The sequence below is a fragment of the Eufriesea mexicana genome, unplaced genomic scaffold (assembly GCF_001483705.2).
Source record: "Eufriesea mexicana isolate 0111107269 unplaced genomic scaffold, ASM148370v2 scaffold9269, whole genome shotgun sequence".
NCBI classification, from domain to species: Eukaryota; Metazoa; Arthropoda; class Insecta; order Hymenoptera; family Apidae; genus Eufriesea; species Eufriesea mexicana.
In genome coordinates, this window is record NW_016916987.1 from 79,261 (window position 1) to 92,682 (window position 13,422).

Consider the following 13,422-nt stretch of genomic DNA (forward strand, 5'->3'; position numbering starts at 1 on the left):
TATTATTGAATTAATTCGGTAAATTTGTTACTCGATATACTTCATTCTGCGAATCAATATGAAACGCAAACACCATCTGTTTATTCTTATCCTGCATCGGATTAGAAGGAAATCGATTGACGCTTTCTTATTATGGCTTTTCAATAGGGTTTCTGTGAACCCGTTTATATGACATTTTGTCTTATTTTTATACGCGCAATAGGTCGGTAAAGTATTCACGGAAATGTGTGGGACTCGCTGTAGATAGTGTTTCACAAATGAAGTTAAATGAAGACAGATTTGACACGAAATATTCTCTGTTCAGCACTCATAAGTGTACTCGATACAAGTATCGTGTTCTTCAACATTTTTTGAGGGGTTCTTGATTATAGGATTGGGCTGGTTTAATAATTCAACGATCGATGACACCATAATCGTGCTATAGTTTGAGAAAATTAGGAATCAAGTTTATTCCACGTAATTCAAAATTAAAATAAAAATTTAGGGGAGAAGCTAAAAATTCATCAAAGCCAAGGAAATATTTTCATAAAACAATTTGGGTAAGATTGGAAAAATGAATCCAAATTTGTTGTCATTACTGTGTCACTGTTGATATCAAAAAGGTAATACATAATTGAAACATTTAAATTTCAGAAATTACAAATTTATGGAGAGAGTCAACCTAGAATTCTATGTATTTAAATTAACATTAGAGAAGTTCATAAAAAATTTAGCAAGGTAAATAGAGCTCCTGCTGTATTAATAGATATATGGAGTTACTAAAATAATTATGAAACAACTGAGAAGACTATATATTCAATCCATTACTTAAAATCAAAAACAATCGAGAACATTATATATTCAATTCATTACTTAAAATCAAAAACAACTGAGAAAATAATATATTGAACCCATTACTTAAAATCAAAAACAACTGAGAAAATGATATATTCGATTCACCACTTGAAATCGAAAAAGCCACGTTTCTGAGCCCCGAAACCAAAACTAGAATCCATACCGACCAATAATCACTTTCTAATAAACGAACAAAATTCCGATCGTAAAGGGTCTAACACTACGACCTTCTCTCTTTCTTGCTTCCACTTCCCGCTATCGCTGTCCCACTCGCTCTTCCACCACCCAGCGGCAGTCCATCGCCCCCCTCCAACCCCAAGCGCGGCAGTGTTCGTCTCTTTCTGGCGCACTTCGGGTATCTCCGTCGCTCGGCCACGCTCATTCAAGCCCGACGCGATCCGAGTCGACTTGGCTCGATTCAGTCGCGGCCGACCCGCCACGCTGCGAGCTTTGTCGATCCACGCGAGTGTCCGTGCTTCCGTTCGTCGCGTCTTTCAATCACTCAACGTCTACCCGTGTTCAACCCCTCGTAAAAGCCATCCTTTCGTCCCGAAAGGAACGAATCCCGCCTAGCCCGGGCGAGAAAAATCGACCGGAAGGGAAATAAAACGAAACCAGCATTAGTGCGGCCGTGAATTTCTCTCGCGTCTACGTTTCACTCACCCCTCCGTTGGATCCGTGGTTCGCGAGTGCGAGTGGTGTTCGAGTGCCTCGCCTCGCCAGTCCACGCTGTCCACGAGTCGCGTGGAGCCCAGTGCGGAAGCAGGCGAAGAGGAACAGGTGTCTCGCTCGGGGGATAAGCAAGTCTGTCGTCGCGGATAATAAGGGTTTACCAGGGTGTCCGAGTGCGGTGAAATGAAACGTCCAGTGGTGTTCCAGTGGCAGCGCTGTGCGCAGCTACTCGTGGACCGTGGTATTTTGTGAACCGGCGACGCGTGTGAAGTGGAGTGGAAACAGAGTGGGTTCTCCTGGTTCCGGTGTGCTTGCGGCCCTTCACGAGAGATTGCAAAGTAAGTGATCTATGATGGAATGTAGTCGTCTCTTGTCCACGGTTCAGTGGCGAGAGTGTCTATGCTTTTTCGACTCTCCACTGTCCCGTGTATAAATGTATGATATAAATTTGTCATTTATTTTAATATTAACTTAGTTGCATAAAATATATACATAATTTACGTATTATCTCGAAGAAAATTATCCGATTCGACGGAACTCTGATAAGAATATTTAGAAACTACATTTTCAGAAATTTAGCGAGCTTTGAAATAACCGATTTTAATTTTCCGATAAAAATGATTACTTTTCTTTAGATATTCGTGTTATTAATATTTCTCTGGTTTTATTTTACTTTTCTTATTTTTCTGCCGGTCGTGACACGTTCGGTGTCGAACAGAGATATCTCGGAAGCGGAAACATAGGCGAGTGTAGACCTTGTGCGTAGAGGGCAAGGATTTTGTTATGATTCCGAGTTTGCGTAGTGTTTATTACGAACTGGTCGTTGAGGCTACGTGTGATTAGTTCGGGATGGATCTCCGGGATTTAATTAGCGAGTCGCGATCGAAATATCTGGATTACGGTGTAATTGTAGGCTCGTGGGCTATATATCGCGAATCTGTTGTCAGAATTCGGGTAGTTTACTCGGGGTAAATTTGTATGATTTATCGTGCTCGAGATTGGAAGAGTAGAGGCGTGCTGAGAACGGTAATTAGGACGCAGTGGATTTTCGCTTCTGCGTTACTTATTGCGGATACGTACGTTATTAGTATTTCAACGATCTAATTGGGGAGTAGTTTCGAGATGCGCCGCGAAGCAAATTTGAATATGCATCGTGTATTTTTTAGGGGTGGATCGAGTTCAAAGAGTTTTTCCAATTTGTCTTTATTATTTCGAATTTCTGAGAGACGAATGGAATATTTCAGCAAGGTACTCGAATTCTGCGAGATATTTGTGGGATACATCTGATTATTAAATTTCACGACGCAAATTTTAATATTTTATTCCACCTAACTCGTGGAATTTAAATTATTAGAATTTTGGAACGGATAGTTAAGTATTTTATTTAATACCTTTAATGGAATTTAAATTTATTCGAGTCTTGGAATGTGATATTAAATATTTTATTTAACGTGTTTAATAGAATTTTAGAATGTGGGTATAATTATTTTATTTCACATGTTTCACAGAATTTTAGAATATAGATTTAAATATTTTATTTAATATGTTTAATAGAATGTAAATTTATTGGAATTTTGAAATGTAAAATTAAATATTTTATTTAATACGTTCAATAGAATTTTAGAATGTTAATTCAAATATTTTATTTCATAGAATTTTAGAATGTAGATTTAAATATTTTATTTAGTATGTTCAATAGAAGGTAAATTTATTGGAATTTTGGAATGTAAAATTAAATATTTTATTTAATACGTTCAATAGAATTTCAGAATGTTAATTCAAATATTTTATTTCATAGAATTTTAAAATGTAGATTTAAATATTTTATTTAGTACGTTTAATAGAATTTAAATTTATTCGAGTCTTGGAATATAAAATTAAATATTTTATTTAATTCGTTTAATAATTTTAGAATGTGAATTTGAATATTTTATTTTACATATTTCATAGAAGTTTAGAATGTGTATTTAAATATTTTATTTAATATATTTAATAGAATGTAAATTTATTCGAGTCTTGGGGTATAAAATTAAATATTTTATTTAATTCATTTAATAATTTTAAAATGTGGATATAATTACTTTATTTCACATGTTTTACAGAATTTTAGAATGTAGATTTAAATATTTTATTTAATATGTTTAATGGAATGTAAATTTATTGGAATTTTTGAATGTAAAATTAAATATTTTATTTAATACGTTTAATAGAATTTTAGAATGTTAATTCAAATATTTTATTTCATAGAATTTTAGAATGTAGATTCAAATATTTTATTAAATATGTTAAATAGAATTTTAGAATACAAATCTGTATATTTTTATTAATCGAACGTTAAAATGTAAGTTTAAATATTTTATTTAATATATTTCACAGAATTTAAATTATTAGATATTATTTTCACCATGGTCGAGATGGTGTAGGTTCTCCTAGGTCTGTTGTGGATACATGGCTGAGAAACACGAATGTCTAGCGACGTGTTAAACTCCTCGTTTGGTCGTCGTGTTTAGGGTTGTGACGAGGTCGTTCGAACTCTAGTTCTGTGTTATTTACTTTTGGACTTCTTACTCGAATCTCCTATTTCGCGTGCTTTCGCTGCTACGTTCGAGTTTAGGAAAATATTCCAGATCATTCGATTCAAAATTTTATTTTTATTTATTTCCTCTAAATTATTACTTAACAATTTTATTTGTGAAATAAGAATTATTATATTAATTACATTTATTACTCGTAAATTATTATAGCATACTATTTGTTATTTATAAACAATTATATTTATCATTCTTACAATTTCTCAATCCAGTCACACCTCCAATAAATATGTAAAATACATTAAATATATAAATAAAATATCTAAATATATAAATAAATAAATATAAAAATAAAAATACATTAAACACGATTATATAACTCATCTTATCTGCTGTAAATAATATTTCAACATAATACCCATCGCATAATAGAAAATTCATTTTGGCGCCATTTGCAAACCACGTAAAATGCGCACGGCAGTGAACGTGTTAAATCACTTATTACCATTTAGGTATGAAACACAATAATTTTAGTCCCAAGTATTTATCAACTTTCCAGAATTAATTCCCCTTATGAAAAATTATAGTTTCCTGTTCGACCCTTCAAACGATCATCAATCACCCTCAACGATACTTATCACTCTAATCATTTCGACACTCCTATACCAATAATCGTGATCAAAATTAAATACCCATCCTCGACTCTCGTTTACCTTATCAATTATCCAAAAATCGTTTATAAAATTACAATTATCATAAAAATATTTTTAACGATAAATTTTCTCCAGCACCAAATCAAACTCCCCATATAATAATTACCATACTCCCATTAATAAAATAATTACGATATTACCATTAACGAAAATAAAACTTATCGCCATAATTACTCTTACGATCATCATCATCGACGGTAACATCGCTCGAAATCACGAAATATCGGTATTTACGTAATCTGCGATCACTATTAATCCAAACACAGAGAAATAGTTGCACGTGATTCGCTGTGATCTCTTTTCACGGTTTAATTATCGCGTGAAGGTAGACGGGAACGAACTGATCGATCGATCGCTGCCGATTAGGGGAATCGGTTTTTGGGGAAGCTTTGAGAGAAGCATGATCGAGTTCTGGAGAGTAGTTCTGTCGCTGGCGCGGAATTCGACCGGTTTTAGGAATGGGCTCGCAGGGAAGACAAGTTTCTGCGGGAACGCGATGAATTTGGACCATTGAATCGGTTTTCCGGCAGTCGAACTAGCTTTTTGGTCAACGGTTTGCCCAGTGCCAGGGACGCTTTCACGTTCAAGACGAATTTCGAGGGCAATTCGACGAGTTTCAAACGTCCAATCGCTTCCTCTCTGCGGAAGGTTTAATTTGTTCCTTCGCTGAGGATGCCGGGACCAATGAGGACTTAGATGCTCGGAGAATTCGTGTCGAAAGTTTCGGTTCCCGTTGCCAGATGTAAATTTTCAGAAAAATACAGCGTGCAGTGGTATGCGGCAATATATCTGAGTGGTTTTCCAGGTTTTCTTTGGGGAACGAGGATTGAGGAATTATATATACAACTATAGTGGTAGTTGTGTATTTATTTGAAAGAAAAAAGAAAAAATTGCATTCTTTTGGAGCCAAATTATAGCCCAAGTAGTCGACCAGTGTTTGAGTATACTGAGAAATATATTTATTATTTTATTATCATTTTATTATTATTTTTATTATTTATGATTGTTATTACTATTACTATTATTATTATAACCCCTATGCTCTCACTGGTTAACACTTTGTGGTCTTTTCAGCTGTATGACGGGGTTTTAACCAAGTTAATAAAATCTCGAAATAATTATTATTATTATTAATATTATTATTTTTGATAATACTCATAAGTGGTTAGAACCTATTTGTTCGATATTAACTACCTACTATGTGTTTGGTCCCATCACTATTCATAAAATTCATTTAATATATAATTTCCAGCCATTGCTGTGGATTTAAATATATATGTACATATAAGCATCTAATATTATTTTAGAATTATTATTAGTATTAATTATTTTAGTATTAATTAGGTATACATATACAGGCAATATTGAATGTTTCATCGTGGACGTATTTAAATGGTACAAAAATTGTATGTACAATTAGGGTGATATAAGATATGTTAGAAAATGTTATTTATTAGAAATATATATGTGTAGGAATTGTAAGTGTGGAAGATGTACACGGATAGTCCTGTTGATAAGAGTATATATGAAGTTTGAAGGAGAGTAGAGTCGGTGATAGTTGGAAGAGTTGACGTGCGAGTGTGGATTGCATAATTAGCCTAATCTTTTAGTTTGTATTTTTACTCTTGAGTCTCTTTAGCTCGTAAATAAAATATATTGGAATTAACGACATCCTTTATTCCGTATATTTGCCAATTAAAACTAAAGTCCCTACATATCTTCAAAATTCAGTAACTAAATCGATATTATAAAATTTGCAAATGGTTTTACCATAATATATTGCATATAATGTCAGGTATAAATATAGATACTATTTTTGAAGAATTAAAAGAAGTGGACTGGGTGTACTTTTATTATCGCTAAATTATCTATCACATTTTATATAATTCGGAATTTGGAAGTAATTTTTCCAATCACGAGTAGCTAATATTGAGAAAAAGGGAAAATAGAAAGAGATCGAAATTAACTTTTAATGAAATAAAAATTAAATGTCCGTTTAATTAAATGAAGATTGAAAATGGATCTCATTTGGTGAGAGGAACAATTGGAAATTCTGTCGATAAAATTCCCCTGAAAAATCGAGTTTCTATCAGCGTGTCAATTGAAAAATTTGATCGAATAGGGAAGCAAAGAATTTAGATTTTGGGCCAGGCTGAGTTATTTCGAGAGTGTTTTAGATGTCCTTAAGCAAATCGATCGGAGTCGTTAATGCAATTGGAAGAAATTCGCGCGGTTTAAGCAAAAGTATTGTACGAGAAGGAAACTCGATCAATGGTTCAATTTCAACGAGGTCGAATCGAATGAACCTCGATTTATTAGTAGGTGGAATCGATTTTGCCCGATTTCTTGGAGAAAAAGAGCTCGCAGCGTCGACAGGTTTCGAAATGCAATCAGTTCTCGATTATCTCCTCCGAATCACCGAGTTTTGCCATATCGAGTTCACAGATTTTCTAATCATACTAAACGAAATCAATCTTTTTCATCCGACGATTTCCCTGAGCTTTTCAGTATTTTTATCATACCAAATTATAATTTTCCTCCTTTTTACAATAAATTAAAATTTTCACCAGTTTTGTTGCATTCAGTTAGAATTTTTACAATTTTGTGTTATATTATTCATTAAATATTTATTTAAATTTATTTAAATTCGTGTTATATTATTTATTAATTAACAATTAAATTATAATTATAATTTTGTGTAACATGTGTATTTTTATGATGACGAAAGCATTCGTGATTAATTTAAATCGAGATATTTGCTTAATTTTTATCTTTATATTATTTACTTTTAATTCCTTCTTTATTTTACATTTCCACTGTAAATTCGTTATTTACTTATTTACTTATTAGCATTGACGATTTCCAATCTGCGATTTATTAACAAATTTACTATAAATATGATAATAAAATATGAAATATGAGAAATAGAAGACTCTTGTAATTCATCGATAGAAAAATATTATAATTAAATTGTCCAAAATGAATATAATATAATTATCCAAATTTAATTCTCTTCCTCGCAACCAAAGAAGGAAAGGGAAAAGAATATGTCCAGAAGTCTATGTATATTGCATAAGATATTTTGGAATTTATTATCAGAATCGTGTATCACCGGTGATAAAACGATCGGGAATCGAGGCTCATCTTAAATAAGCCGCATGAGATTTATTCGACCAGAATCGTGTGAAATTTTACTCGAAATAATCCACTTGCTATTTGCTTTTTAGCCGAGAATTTCCCGGGTTCCTTATTCACAAATTGCGGATATTTTCCTCGGTAGGTGCGTGAATGCCGTTTCTCGCGTTGAAATTATAGGAGTTATGCGAACAATAAAATCGACGAGGAACGTCGAAACCGTGGATACGAGATTTATATTTACGTATCGGGATCCGTAGTCGTAATGATACCATGGGAAAGGATCACGGTTTGTCTCTTGTTACTCCGTTGATCTCCTTGTCCATGGGAACGGTGAACTCGCGGAGTTTATTCATTATGTATTTAATGAACGATGCTTTGGATCGTGGTTTTCAAAGATATAGACAATATTGAAAGGTATCGAAGATTGAAATTTTGGTTAATAATTTAATTTAAATACCTGCTTCATTGGTTTCGGGAATTGAGATTTATCATTGGGTACGCTTTAAGAAATTCCTGATATATCGCGAGAATATTTCTGGAGGATTTAATATCGATTGTTTTATCACACGTTTGACGTGTCTGGGGAATTTTTTCGTGGTCCAGTAATTTTTCTAGTAGATAGGGAATTTTTTCTAGTAAGCAGAACAGTTTTTTTAGTTGCTTGGAAATTTTTCTAGTTACTAGGGAATTTTTCTAGTTACTAGGGAATTTTTTTAATCGCTGAGATATTTTCTGGTAACCGTGGAACACTTTCGGTAGTAACGAGGGAATTAATTTGATCGTTGTGGGGTTTTTCTGGTGACTGGGGAATTTTTCTAGTTACCGTTGAATTCTTACAGTGATAGAAAAATTTTTCTAACTATAGGGGAATTTTTATAGCAACTTTGGTACTCTTGTAATAATAGAATGTTTTCAGTAGCAAGATTGTCGTTTCGTTTCTAATTCATCAGACCTCATAGTCCTTTAGCTTCGCAGCTTTAACGTGTCATGATCTCATCATCTAACAATCTCGTGATATCATACTTTTATAATCCGTAGTTTCATTCCAATAGTGCTATTGTTTCATAACCTCAGTATCGCGTACTTCGCGTTTTAATAGCCTCACAATTTCATGGTCCCATAATTCCTAGACCTCTAGACCTAACCTAAAAGTCACACAAGTATTTAGATTATCACAGTCTCGCAATCTCATAGCCTCGTAATTGGCATTCTCACAATCTCACAATTTTATAGTCCCCTAACCTAATATCTTCATCGCTTTCAGACCCCTAGATACGAGTCCCAGATCTCTTAGTTTCATACAGGTCTTCGTAGACCCTTAGACTCGTCTCCATATCATAGTCTTTTAGACTCATAGTCTAATACTTTAATTCCTATAGCCTCACAATTTCGTCATCCTATAACGATGAGGTATAAAACTTCCCAAGCTTCTTATATCCCTAGACCTAGCTCAGTCATAGTCTCACAAAGAGTCTTGACCGCTATCAAGAAGGTCTTCCTAGATTTTATTTAGTCTTTTAGACTCGTAGTCTAATACTTTATACTGCCATAACCTCACAATTTCATCATCCCATAACCACAAGGTATAAACCTTCCCAAGCTTCTTAGACTTCTAGACCTAGCCTAGCCATAGTCTCACAGAGAGTCTTGATTTCCATCATAAAGGTCTTCCTAGACTTTATTTAATCTCTTAGACTCGTAGTCTAATACTTTGCACTCCAATAGTCACACAATTTCGACATCCTATAACGATAAGGTATAAAACTTCCCAAGTTTCTTAGACCTCTAGACCTAGCCTAGCCATAGTCTCGCAGAGAGTCTTGATTTTCATCATAAAGGTCTTCCTAGACTTTATTTAATCTCTTAGACTCTTAGTCTAATACTTTACACTGCCATAACCTCACAATTTCATCATCCCATAACCACAAGGTATAAACCTTCCCAAGCTTCTTAGACCTCTAGACCTAGCCTAGCCATAGTCTCACAGAGAGTCTTGATTTTCATCATAAAGGTCTTCCTAGACTTTATTTAATCTCTTATACTCGTAGTCTAATACTTTGCACTCCAATAGTCTCCCAATTTCGACATCCTATAACGATAAGGTATAAAACTTCCCAAGCTTCTTAGACTCCCGGACCTAGCCTAGCCATAGTCTCACAGAGAGTCTTGATTTCCATCATAAAAATCTTCCTAGACTTTAGACTCGTCTCCATGTCTCAATCTCTTAGGCTCATAGTCTAATACTCTGCACTCCCATAGCCTCACAATTTTGTCATCCCATAACTATAAGCCATAAACCTTCCCAACCTTCTTAGACCCCTAGACCTAGCTCAATCATAGTCCAATCGAATCCTGTATCATTATAACTTCGTAGTTTCACTACTTCGTAATCTCAAACGTAATCTCAGGCTTTCAATGTCTTATACCACCACAGTCCTCGACCAATCTCTATCCAACAACATCAGGCGCCGTCTGACGATCTCAGGAGCGTCATCAGTTGGTTTCATCTGAGCCATGAAAAACGGTGACATTGGGTTCGGTGTCGTGTTGACGAAACGATTTTGTTTACCGAGCTGACGCGTCGCGTTGGGAAATTCTGTTTAGCAAATGTGATCGTATCACACGACACGATGCTGTTTCGCGTGACAGCTGGAATAAGTGTCCCCGGCCATCTGTCCGAGAGTATATACCTGTACTTCTTTTGCTGCTTGTCATAACTCCCATCGCGAATTCTCTATAACTCCTTAGTCTGGGCTGATCTCAGAATCGAGATTATTTACTTCGGATATACTTTATTTCGGATATAATATTCGCGAATTCATCCTTGAAGCGTATTATAGTCTTGCGAGATATTTCACGCCTGAATTGTGCATCTTTTATAGCACTATCATTCGAATTTTAGGAATTTATCGTAATTTTGGTGACACACGATAGGCCTGAGATCATGTCATTTCGGGAATCGAGTATGACCAAAGACCTTTTATCAGGATTAGTATTACCAAAATTCTTCTTTGATACCTCAGACTTTTCACAAAATATAGTTAGCAAACTTATCAAAAATTCTATATCTGTCAGAAAAATTCAGTCTTCGAAATCTGTTCGATGCAACGAATTCGAAACTCATCCAGACTTATCCTTACTCCTCTCTCTTAACACTAGATTTACGGAACCCGTCAATTTGACGGAAGAGTTGGTCCAATTACACGATGGTAACAGATTTAGTTAATTTACATTAAGACTATTAATATAATACATAATTGTTTTTAAATTAAACTAATCGTTAAGAAAATGCACGTGGTTTCCTTTACCTGTCCACGTTGTCCAATTTGACAGGTGTCCTTAGAAATAGGTATACATATAGCGTCCGTAAACCTAGTTGTTCCGCGGTGCATATGGCGTATCCCGCCTTGGCATCGCTAAATAAGGCGTGAGGTCGGTATTTCCAAGGTTTATAACACGATCGGAAAGATAGACTATTTTAGAGTTGGTCTTTCGGTATATTGGGGGCAATGAAACTAATATTCTTCAAATCTTCATTTCGCCTACGCTAATAGCCAAAGGACGTGTTACAAACCTCGGTAATTCTGAAGGGTCATCCCGAAGTCCCGCTAAGGGTAACAAACTACCGACGCACCGGACCTGGACGAACACCGTAACCCTTAGGAAAAACCCATGACCTCGCGTCTGCTCAAGTGTCGTCCCACCCTTGCAGGAGAAGGCGCGCCAAGGGCGCATGGAAGAGGTGATCACGACACTTAGGATGCCGCTGATTGGGAAATTAACATTTTTCTAAACAACCAATCAGCACGCATCCCCGACATGCCAAGGCGAGGAACTGACTAACGCAAAAGGGTCAGTCAGTCAAACCACAACGTTCAAACAGTCAAGTTCAAACAGTCGAACAATCACACTCGAACTCTAAAACTATCGCATAAAAACCGTCAGTTAGAGTCGCGATTCCGAGGAAGGAGTGAGGTGGAAATAGATTAACATTCGGCTACAGAACAACAATAACAGCTCTAGACCGTAAAACGTCTAGAGCACCCCTCGCGTTCGTATTAGAAGGAAATAAGTTCCAGATAATAGCGACGCGTGGGAACACTAGTGTTAATATTAATCCTGACACGTCTGAAATGACCATTTCCAAACTTTCAACTAAAATTCCCAATTCAGTGTTATCACCTTGGTCACCTGACTGCGTGATTTCTCCGTTAATATACGTATTATTAATTATTCCGTTTAATTTTTCTTAAGATTCTTCTGTTCTTTTGTTTACGGTACCATCGGTCGCGGTAAGTTTACCGTTGAAAACCACCCGTTTCCTCGAGTAGGTGAATTTATGAGGAAGTCATCGGTGGGGAAGCTTGCTCGCAGCTGGAAATTGCCGTGCAGGTTGTATTTAAACGAAGATCGCGAGAGCTGCTCGTAGTAAGCTCGATTAAGTTGGTCGACGCTTTTCTTCTCCCTTTTGCCGGCTTATTTCGCGCTTCCCGCGCTCCAAGGAATAAATAAAGCTCGAGATACAACGTTCCCAGCTTCATTCAACCAAGTGAGACGATGAAGATTACTTCTTTCAGGGTATTTCATCGATTGTACGCTCGTTCTTCTCTTTTTCTACTGGCATATCTACCCTCTCATTTTCCATTCTCCGTTTCGATCCTCCGAGTCTCTTCAGGACGCGAAGGACCGGAATGAAAAGTGAGCTGGATATTTTGTTAATTGTCTTGTCGATTTCAAGTTCGTTACACCTTAATCCACAGGGTGTTTCATTCAACTCGATTGCGAAAAATAAAGGAACAAAATAACGAAAGAATGAGTCGAAAAAGGAAGGAATGGTCTAGTAAATGTTTTGATGTTTTGTATTTTTTATTTTGTGATTAAAAGTAGCAAAGAATAGATCGTTTTCTGTGTGAGGGATTTTAGGTTGGGTTTGTTTAAATGGGACACTCTGTATTGTTTTTTCTGGAAATTTCTAATCGTGCAATTTTTGTTTCGACGTGTTCGAAGATAGTAACATACTAGCCACTGATTATTCGAAAATGTTTATGCGACATTAGGGGAATAAATGGAGGTGCAAATGAGGAAATAAATAAGGAAAAGAATGTGTAAAAATGGTAACACATTGGTCATTAATTATCTAGAATATGTGCATAACATTAAATAAATGAAGGAATAAACTAGTAAATATGTAAGTAAGGAAATTTCTCATAGAGCACAATATTCTTAAATTATAATACATTAGTTGCTAATAATTCAACGAGTTGAGGATAACCTCAATAAATTAATTAATTAATTAATTAATCTTCTATAAAACACAATGTTAGAAAATGGTATAAAATGTTAGTCACTGTTAATTCAAAGAGCTCCACGCATAATTAATAAATAAATATTTAAATGATTAGATAAATAAACGAATAAATAAATTTCCCATATAACACAATATTTGAAAATAATAATACATTAGCCACTAATAATTCAACGAATTGGAGATAATCTTAATAAATTAATAAATAAATCTTCCATAAAACACAATG

The 13,422-nt window shown here is 35.0% G+C and overlaps 1 protein-coding gene across 2 annotated transcripts in view; it reads left to right on the forward strand.

Annotated features, from left to right (window-relative positions):
* Positions 1–1,232: 1,232 nt before the first annotated feature.
* The window catches only part of LOC108553089 (octopamine receptor beta-2R), a 124,028-nt gene continuing 111,838 nt past the window's right edge, over positions 1,233–13,422 (forward strand). For both annotated transcript variants that reach the window (XM_017907857.1, XM_017907858.1), the window contains exon 1: positions 1,233–1,844. The gene's annotated coding sequence lies outside the window, so the exon portion shown is untranslated. The remainder of the gene's footprint in view (positions 1,845–13,422) is intronic.